The 10,865-nt window shown below is 33.1% G+C and overlaps 1 pseudogene; it reads right to left on the bottom strand.

The window, feature by feature from the left end:
- Window positions 1–9,615, bottom strand: part of LOC109133105 — a 21,903-nt pseudogene extending 12,288 nt beyond the window's left edge.

The following is a 10,865-nucleotide window of genomic DNA, read 5'->3' as shown; positions in this document are numbered from 1 at the left end:
AAGAATGCTATCTTCATAGGAGTTACACTAACTAACAAAAAATGAAGGAGATAATAAGAAGAACAAAAGCGAATGTGCGCATACCAAAATGAGGGAGTCGTAGTAGTGAGAGTCCCTACCCAATATTTGATGCCTTGCAACCATTCTCACGGAACTCAATCAAGACACTGTATGAGAAAACACCCGGTCATCGGTGTCCCTGTTCTAGTTTTCTCCCTAATTTCCTCTTTTCAATAAAACTTCTTTCTACTCCTAACCTTTAATCTCATCTAACCACATTGACGTACCGTTCCACATCACTAGTTTATGAATCACATTCAACATACACAGAAAGCAGAATATGCCAAGGAAACAAATTCTACAGCCTAAAGTGCATCATGAGCGTGTAAAAATCAAAACTTTAAGAAAATTAAAAAGGCAGAGAAGGATAGAAGAACCCACCCTGAGGAGGCATGGGACCTGGAGGAGGAGCAACACCATGAATTCCTGGGTAACCATTAGCCATAGGCTGGAAAGGTCTCATACCAGCCTGGTTCGGAGGTTGCCCTTGATACTGAGGCATGGATCCAGGAACGGGAGGAGGAACTCCAGAGCTAGGGTTTTGAAAATTCGCAACGGGATTGAATTGCATACCGGGACGGAATGGTGGAGGCGGCGGGAGATTGGTGGGGACAGGAATCTGAGACGGAGGAGCATAAGGCGGACCAGGTGGAACAGGCTGAACCAGAGCGGCGACTTGTGGCGGATGTTGTTGAGGCGGAGGTGGTGGAGTTGGTGAAGGATTGGGAATTGGAATCGGAGTAGTGGGTTCTGGTTTCTGAGAGTTGAGATCCCCCGTGGCCGGAGAAGAAGAATCGCCGTCGGCCATGGGAAGAACTTAGAAGCTTTGGCAATGGAGTAATGACTTCGATGAATCCTAAAAGGCTCAAGGATTTTGTGCCCTAGAAATTCACAATGTCCAATTTTAATTACTCTTTTTTTTTCTCTCTGTTGTGCGTGTCAAATAAAAGATTTTGCTACACCAATTTATATCTTTGGCCATAAAGAAAAAAAATAAAAAGCTTTATTATTTTATACTTGTTTGTATATTATTCGCTACTTGTTCCCATTTTTTTTTTAGACGAACTTCCACTATCTTTTTGGAAATAATACAAGTCAAATTTCATCAATACAAGATAAATACAACAAAGATAGTCTTTGTGACACTCGCTTCTATAGAGGTTTAAAACAATTGATTTGATCTAATATACTTATTTTTTCTGTTAATGATCCTAAGAGAATTTCAGAATTAAGCGTGCTTATGCTGCAATAGTTTCATGATAAATGACTTTTCGAGAAGTAATTATCGGATTTGTGCAAGTGAAGACAAAACACAGGAAAAGATCATGTGGTGATTTGTTGGGACGATAAACAAATATTTAAAACCTCCGAGACGTAGCAAACATACTGTCTGATATGGAAAGGCTCACGGGCCTAGTGAGAAAACATGCAACTTATTAAGGAAGGTAGGCCAATGGAATGGGATTGGACATGGGGCCACTGAGAGGTTGACGGTCGGGGCGTTAAAAGTGGTATCAGAACCGAACCCAGACAAGTGTGGAGTTGAGTAGGTTCACACCGTCGGAGTGACAATTTTGGTGCCCAACGAGGATGTTGCGGTCTGTTTGTGGGGGTGAATTGTGACACCCTGGTTTCAGAGAGATGCAGAGAGGTTTAAAAGAATTGATTTGGCCATCTATGTCACCAAAGTGCATTTATCTTTTCGGTCAATGGTCCTGAGAGAACTCCAGAGTTAAACGTGCTTGAGCTGGAGTAGTTTCAGGATGGGTGACCTTCCTAAAAGTGATTATCGCAAATGTGCGAGTGAGGACAATACACAGGAAAAGATCATGTGGTGATTTGTAGAGACAGTAAACAAATCTTTAGAAGCTCCCTGCCGTAGCAAACCGACCGTCAGATATGGAAGGGCTCAAGGACCTAGTAAGAGGACATGAGGTCCATTAAAAAAAGTGGGCCCATGGACTAGGATTGGACATGGGGCCCATCGAGAGGTTGGCGGTCGGGGTGTTACAATAAGAATAGCCTTATCACTAAAAATACAAGTATTATCATAATGTCAACAACCAAACTAAAATTTACGTAAGTATTTTCCCGCATTGCACAGCTCTGGTAACTATCTAGTTAAATGTATTTACCTTTTCTACATTAAGAAAAGAGCAAATGTCATTATATATATATATATATATATATATAGGTTGGATGTGTCTTAGTTTTAAAGAGCTCTTTGGCAAGTTCTTTAGATTCTTAATTTTTTTTTCCTAATTCTATTCATTGTGGGCTTCCAAAATTTTGGACCATTTGGTATTAAACTCTATTACAGATTGAAACATTTTCTTATAATCGTAGAAATCTACATCAAGATATATTGATGATTATTACGTTCAATGTAACCTTTCGTTAGCACAAACAACAACATCTGTAAGAAAATCTCACAACATCTAGGAAATGTGATCGTTTCCAAACACCAAAGAGATCATTCTTAATTGGCTTCATTTACAACAACAAAATTCTGGCCAAATAAATATAATTTTTTAAAATTGTAACTAGGATTTACCCCGTGGTACACCACGGGACAATTTTTGTATTAATTTTTCTGTATAAAAATTTATGATTTTGTATTATGAGTATATTTATTGATTTTGTATAAATATATATGTTACGTTATACCGCTAGACAATTTTTGTTTTACACTCTTAATTAAACTAATACGATTTGATATAATCTAATATTAGTAATGTTAACAAAATAAATTTAACCCTTATTGTAGTATTGAGTTATAATGATAGGTTTTATTTTTATTAATATTTGTATCAAAATTTTCCCCTCATATAATCCCATGTCGTGTTTTTTATATAAAAACATATGTAGTGTAAAGGAAAAATGAAAATAAAAAACTTTAGAAACGTTTTAAAAAACAGTTATTGATAAAAACCAAAAATAAACAAATTAATATTCAAGAACTAAAATCTACACACAAAAAAAAAATCTATTCACAAAAAAGGAATTAGCAACTGCAAAATATTTGATATGTACATTTTTCTTTCCATCAAAAATATATATTAATATATATAGACATGGAAAATAATTATATAAAAACTTGACTAAATGATAGCCATTAAAAAGAAGCCGTTCAAACGCAAAGATATATATTAAAACAGAAATTTAAATCCAACAACCATATCAGCTTGCAAATTAAATCAAGCTTCTTTAGGTATATGTCATCTTCTTGATAGTCTCTTGCTTTTAATAAAATGGTGCATTCACGATATAAGAAATAGTAGATTTGTGTGTTTGATGATATGAGAAATGCAATTCCATAGAGTATTTATAGTAGACGAAAGTAGGTCAAAAAAAATCTTGGTGTCAAGCATAATATATTTGATACTATAACAAAATTGGAATAAAATCTTATCGCAATTACTTATTTGTTTTTATATAATTGGTTTTATAAATATTAAGAGAAAGAAATATTAAATATGAAGTGTATGAACATAAATATTTACTATATATGTGCTAAATCATAACCCAAATATCTTTCTAGATAAGGGAATATAGTTATTTTAGATTAAATTCTTAGGTTTCGATTAAATAATTAAGATTTTAGTAATAATAATAATTAATACAAATAATAAATCTTTAAAATCTTACCTAAAAATCGAATGTAGATAAGGAAACATCATATTTAGGCGAGATTTTAGGACCGAAATTGTTTTCTTTAAGAATTAAATTAATTTATTGTTTTTTTAGATTTCCTTAAATTTTTATCCATGATCAGATTTAAAATTAAGACAACATCCCTTAAAATATATGGATCGATTCTGATTAATATAGGTATAACTACTTACCAAATTGTTTGTGTACTTTCCATATTTTAGGTATGTTGCAAATTGTATATTAGCTAAATTTTAGGGAAGATCCGATTATTACAAGCGGATAAATTGTTTTAAAATAACCCGACCTGTGTGATAAGAAAAGGAAAGATCCGATTTATTGAATCGGTTTAAATTTTTTAAAAAAACCCGACCCGGGTGTGAAAAAGAAGGAGACAAATTTGTACTCCAAAAATGTATAGATAGATATTTACGAAGACTATAAGTCAAAAGTTTATATCGATTACTTAACATAGAATTATACGTCATCTTAATTCCCATAAAAACATTATGTACAACACAATTTAATTGAATTCTATAATCATTACGCCATTGATTTCTTGCAATATTCTAGGTTTTTAACCTTTCAACGTACATTTTGGATTGTGTGACATGTTTGATCCACAATTGTTCTACTTGAAAGGTTTGACTCGTCTGATTTGTATCACTTGATTTGCCATCTATTCCACAATTATTCTTAATTCATATATGTAAAGAAATTCTATGGATTAGATACATTATCAATACCACATTATTCATTAAAATGAAATTTCAGCCATAAAATATTCGTAAAATTTAGTAAATTATAATATTTATGCCATATTTATTCTATTTAATATTTAACTTTTGTTCCGCTTATCCCACAATTTTTTTACATATTATTTTTTTTCCGCTCCTGCCGCACTTGAGCTGCATTCTCCTTTCTCATCTGTTTTTTTTGGAGTGCATGATCTATAGTCACCATTTAAAGCTTTAGTTATAAATCTAACCATCTACTAATATATCTAGTTTTTTACAAGAAATAAAAACAATGAGTATGATGTATAACTACACCACAATATCATATTTTTGTATATCACCTTTAGGATAATATAAAGTACAACGATATTAACTTATATATTATTTACATTAAAATGCAAATTGACTTGCCACTATTCTAGTTATGAAACACATGAAACCCATCAAAAATACCAATATTCAACCAAAACAATTAGTTAACTAGAGTTATTAAAAAAATAAAAACTAATGAGAGATCATTTAGAAAAGAAAACTCACTCTACATTCAAAATAAATTTGGTACCATCCCAATATAACTCGATGAGATCATCTGATTTGAGACCTTTTTCTTTTACGATATTTTTCCATCATTCATCATAAAATACATTCCTTGGTATTCGTATATGGTAACCTTATACGACATGACATTATTATCAAGGACTTCCACCTCAATACCATTTTGAGGTATTGTAGTTTTCATTTTCTTAATACTTTTTTACACTATTTTTGGATAAATTTAAACAACTCATTCTAGAAACATCAGTATTTAATAGTTTTTTTGTTATTTTAATCAACATATTTGGATCTATTTAACTAATATTCTCACTTGTTTGAAAATATAACTAAAACTGATTTTAAGGAAATGAAATTATTGTGGAGTTTGAAGACTAAAGCTCATAATATTTATATACATATCTTAGCCAAAAATAATGCTTTAAAACTTTTTTAATAATATTAATTTTCTTTAAAATAAATCCCTAAACTTAGTAAACTATATGGATATGCATATGGTATTTTTCTACATTTACTAACTTTTATATGAAACCAATCATATATTTCCCTTTTCATTATGCTAAATTGTATTTACAAACACTTCTTTTAATCCTTACATTTTTTTAAATAAAAGTATATCTAGTAAAATATTATTAAAAGATTAACTACATTAATATGATTAAATTCTCTTTCTCAAAACCTCAAATTTTCTTATTTGCTAGCTTATACATTTGTCATCCATACATGTAGTTTTTTCTTACAATAGCTTCGACAATCTTTAACCTTTATTAATATTGAACTTTAAAATCCCTAATAATAATTAGAAAATCTAGTAATATGTAATGCCCGTGAACCAAAATTTGGGATTTAAGATATGGGTGTTGACCGACACCAGTGGTGAGTGTCGCTCGTCACCACAAGTGGTCGGGTCGTCTGGTTTGTTCTCTAAATGTTATGCGGTTTAGTGTGGTTTGGAGGAACCCTAAGCCTCTCATATAAAAGGAGAACGTCCTCTTCGTGTTAGGGGTTCCTCTCCCTGCCGTTTCCTGCCCTTGAAGGAGAAGTGAGAGTTGTGGTTATCTCTCTTGGAATGAGGGACAAAGGAGATGGTTTGGGGGTTGGACAGGAGAAGAAAAGAGGCTGAGATGTCTTGTTGAGACATGGAGGAGGGAAGGGAATCACCATTGGTTGTGTAGTGTTGTTCCTTGCCCAGATTCGTCCCTAATCCAAGGTAAGTAGATGTTATTGTGCTCATCTAGAGGATTGGGATTGTTAATATGGATTTATAATAGGTAAGATGGATTGGGAGAATCCATGTGTTGTTTTCTATTGCTATTGTCTCTGTGAGTGTGTGGTTTATGTGTTTAATCAATTAGGGAATCGATAGTTGTAAAGGTTTAGAGTTTTGAGGCCAAGAAGGGCTGAAGGAGACAACTGGGTTGTGGTTGCAGGCATGGTGTCATTCGACACTATTGTGGTGTCGGTCGACACCATCAGCTGCAGACGACTGCACAGACTGGTTCATGATGGCTACTTCCATACCTAGAATATCTCTAGCTAGTTTAGATAAAACTAGATATTTTGGCATGTTAATTTTCCATCAAGACATAACATCATAGTCTATTCCCAGTGAATTAGGCATCTGAGTTTAAGTACCTTCCCAATTAACCCCGAGTTGGCCTGCATTTTTTCTGCAATATTCTCATGAACCTTCCTGAGTACAAGGTCGCCCACGTTTAACTCCCGTTCACAAACTTTAGAGTTGTAGTAGCGAGCCACAACGTTTTGGTTATTTTGCATTCGTGCCAGAGCCTGACTTCGGTGTTCATCTACCAAATCCAATGTATCCAAAAGGAACTAGTTATTCTCCTCTACTCGAGCTGGATTCAAGATTGTGCAAAGTCCTTGCACTTCTATCTCGACTGGGACCACAACATCAACTCCATACACTAACGAGAATGGAGTCTCGCTAGTTGATCGCTGAGGCGTGGTACGGATCGCCCATAGTATGCATGACAGCTCATCATGCCACATGCCTTTATAGGCATCTAACCTTTTCTTATAGGTTAGAAAGAATGCCTTTATAGGCAACTAATTTTGTTGGTTGAATATTGATATTTTGTATGGGTTTCATAACAAAAATAATGGCAAGTCAATTCTCATTATAATGTTAATAATAGATAAGTTAATTTCACTATGATTTATATAATCCCAAAAGTGTTATACAAATATATGTTATTGTGTCTAGTTATACATCATACTCATTGTTTTTTTTCTTGTAGAAAACTAAATATATTAGTAGATGGTTAAGTTTATAACTAAAGTTTTAAATCATGGCAACAGATCATGTGATCCAAAACAAACAAATGAGAAAGGAGAATACAGCTAAAGTGCGGGAGGAGCGGAGAAAAAATAATATGCAAAAGAAGTGTGGAACAAGTGGAACAAAATTTAAATATTAAATATAATAAATATGGTATAAAAATTGTAATTTACTAAATTTTACAAATATTATGGCTGAAATTTTATTTTAATAAATAAAGTGATATTGATAATGTGCTTAATCCATAGAATTTCTTTACATATATGAATTAAAAAACTGAACCTGTACACACTTAGGCTTTAAATGGCAAATCACGTGATGTAAATCAGACAAGTCAAGCCATTCAAGTAGAACAATAGTGGATCAAACATGTCATACAATCCAAAATGTATGTTGGACGGTGAAAAACTAGAATATTGCAAGAAAATAATATTGTAACGATTGCAGAATTCATTGCGTAGTACATAAGGTTTTTATGAGAATTAAGATGAAATAAAATTATTCATTAAGTAATCGATATAAACTGACAGTCGACATAAATTCTACGTAAATATTACGATTTAAATAAATTATCTTTTATTTGGTCTGAAAATTTTGTTCTAACTGAAGTCAATTAAGAATACTATTTTTGGTAATTGGAAACAATCACATTTCCTAGATGTTGTGAGATTGTCCCATGGATGTTGTTGTTTGTGCTAAGGGAAAGTTTCATTGAACATAATAATCATAGATATATCTTGATGTAGATTTCTATCCCCTATATAATAAAACGGAAGTACACAACCTTTTTTGTAGACTATATAATATAGATTATAAGATTAATTATTTGATTATTTGATAGATTATAGGTTATATGGGTTGTAACCATTAGTTAAATCTCGATTTCAGATTCTTTTAGAAAAGATATTCTAAAAAAAAAAAAAAAATCTCCACAGAATATTTAATTAACCATAGATAGGCAACAAAATCTCAAAATTAATATTATCCACAGCAATTTTTAAAAACAATCACTTTTAACCCGGGTCCTAAATTTCAACCTGGGTCCTAACTTTTATCTACAACAATTTCTAAAAATAATCACATAAACTATATTTTATATAAAAACTACAATATAAATAAAATAAATTTCAACCCGTGCTCTAGCACGGGTCCTAATCTAGTTACTATAAGAAAATGTTTAAATTTGTAATAGAGTTTGATACCAAACGGTCCAAAAAATTGGAAACCCAAAATGAATAAAATTAGGAAAAAAATTTCTAAGAACTTAAAGAACTTGCCAGAAGAGATCTCTAAAACTAAGACGCATCCCGCATGTCAAGATATATCTATCTAATGAAATTGATTCACTTCTTAATGTCGAAAGGGTAAATACTCTTAATGCATATTTGAATAAAATCGATTTTATCAAATTGAGTTTATCAAATTCAAATCTAAATAAATTTTATAAGAATCTGAAAGATTGAACATGTATCATATCTGAATTTTACATACCTAAACTAAATTAACCAAAATTATATTATTTTTAAAAAAATCAAAATTTATATTAGAAAAAAATTAATTAAATATATGTATTTAAATGTATAATAATCTATTGTATTTGTTACTTATGTTTTTATTTGTCAACTTGTTCAAAATCGGAACCGGACACAAAGAGATAAAATGATTTTATTTGAGACTCCTTTTCTACCAAATTCGAACCAAAAAATTTAAACGGTTTTTTTTGCCGTTGATTCCCGCGTAAATATATATTATTTTAAACGACGATAATCCTATCTTTTCTGGAAACAAATGTAAGCTAAGATTTCGAAACCCTAAAATTAATGTTTTGAGAAAACTTAATGTATGATATTACACATTATCCCAATCTGTGAACAAATTGGAAATTACCACCATATGATATACCACGAAATAAATTCTCAAATTACCAACGGGATTGAATTGCATACCGGGACGGAATGGTGGAGGCGGCGGGAGATTGGTGGGGACAGGAATCTGAGACGGAGGAGCATAAGGCGGACCAGGTGGAACAGGCTGAACCAGAGCGGCGACTTGTGGCGGATGTTGTTGAGGCGGAGGTGGTGGAGTTGGTGAAGGATTGGGAATTGGAATCGGAGTAGTGGGTTCCGGTTTCTGAGAGTTGAGATCCCCCGTGGCCGGAGAAGAAGAATCGCCGTCGGCCATGGGAAGAACTTAGAAGCTTTGGCAATGGAGTAATGACTTCGATGAATCCTAAAAGGCTCAAGGATTTTGTGCCCTAGAAATTCACAATGTCCAATTTTAATTACTCTTTTTTTTTCTCTCTGTTGTGCGTGTCAAATAAAAGATTTTGCTACACCAATTTATATCTTTGGCCATAAAGAAAAAAAATAAAAAGCTTTATTATTTTATACTTGTTTGTATATTATTCGCTACTTGTTCCCATTTTTTTTTTAGACGAACTTCCACTATCTTTTTGGAAATAATACAAGTCAAATTTCATCAATACAAGATAAATACAACAAAGATAGTCTTTGTGACACTCGCTTCTATAGAGGTTTAAAACAATTGATTTGATCTAATATACTTATTTTTTCTGTTAATGATCCTAAGAGAATTTCAGAATTAAGCGTGCTTATGCTGCAATAGTTTCATGATAAATGACTTTTCGAGAAGTAATTATCGGATTTGTGCAAGTGAAGACAAAACACAGGAAAAGATCATGTGGTGATTTGTTGGGACGATAAACAAATATTTAAAACCTCCGAGACGTAGCAAACATACTGTCTGATATGGAAAGGCTCACGGGCCTAGTGAGAAAACATGCAACTTATTAAGGAAGGTAGGCCAATGGAATGGGATTGGACATGGGGCCACTGAGAGGTTGACGGTCGGGGCGTTAAAAGTGGTATCAGAGCCGAACCCAGACAAGTGTGGAGTTGAGTAGGTTCACACCGTCGGAGTGACAATTTTGGTGCCCAACGAGGATGTTGCGGTCTGTTTGTGGGGGTGAATTGTGACACCCTGGTTTCAGAGAGATGCAGAGAGGTTTAAAAGAATTGATTTGGCCATCTATGTCACCAAAGTGCATTTATCTTTTCGGTCAATGGTCCTGAGAGAACTCCAGAGTTAAACGTGCTTGAGCTGGAGTAGTTTCAGGATGGGTGACCTTCCTAAAAGTGATTATCGCAAATGTGCGAGTGAGGACAATACACAGGAAAAGATCATGTGGTGATTTGTAGAGACAGTAAACAAATCTTTAGAAGCTCCCTGCCGTAGCAAACCGACCGTCAGATATGGAAGGGCTCAAGGACCTAGTAAGAGGACATGAGGTCCATTAAAAAAAGTGGGCCCATGGACTAGGATTGGACATGGGGCCCATCGAGAGGTTGGCGGTCGGGGTGTTACAATAAGAATAGCCTTATCACTAAAAATACAAGTATTATCATAATGTCAACAACCAAACTAAAATTTACGTAAGTATTTTCCCGCATTGCACAGCTCTGGTAACTATCTAGTTAAATGTATTTACCTTTTCTACATTAAGAAAAGAGCAAATGTCATTATATATATATATATATATATAT

The sequence above is a fragment of the Camelina sativa genome, chromosome 5 (genome assembly GCF_000633955.1).
Source record: "Camelina sativa cultivar DH55 chromosome 5, Cs, whole genome shotgun sequence".
In the NCBI taxonomy this organism is placed as follows: domain Eukaryota; kingdom Viridiplantae; phylum Streptophyta; class Magnoliopsida; order Brassicales; family Brassicaceae; genus Camelina; species Camelina sativa.
Note: the sequence above shows the minus strand (reverse complement) of the source record. Positions and strands in the feature narration are given on the sequence as shown.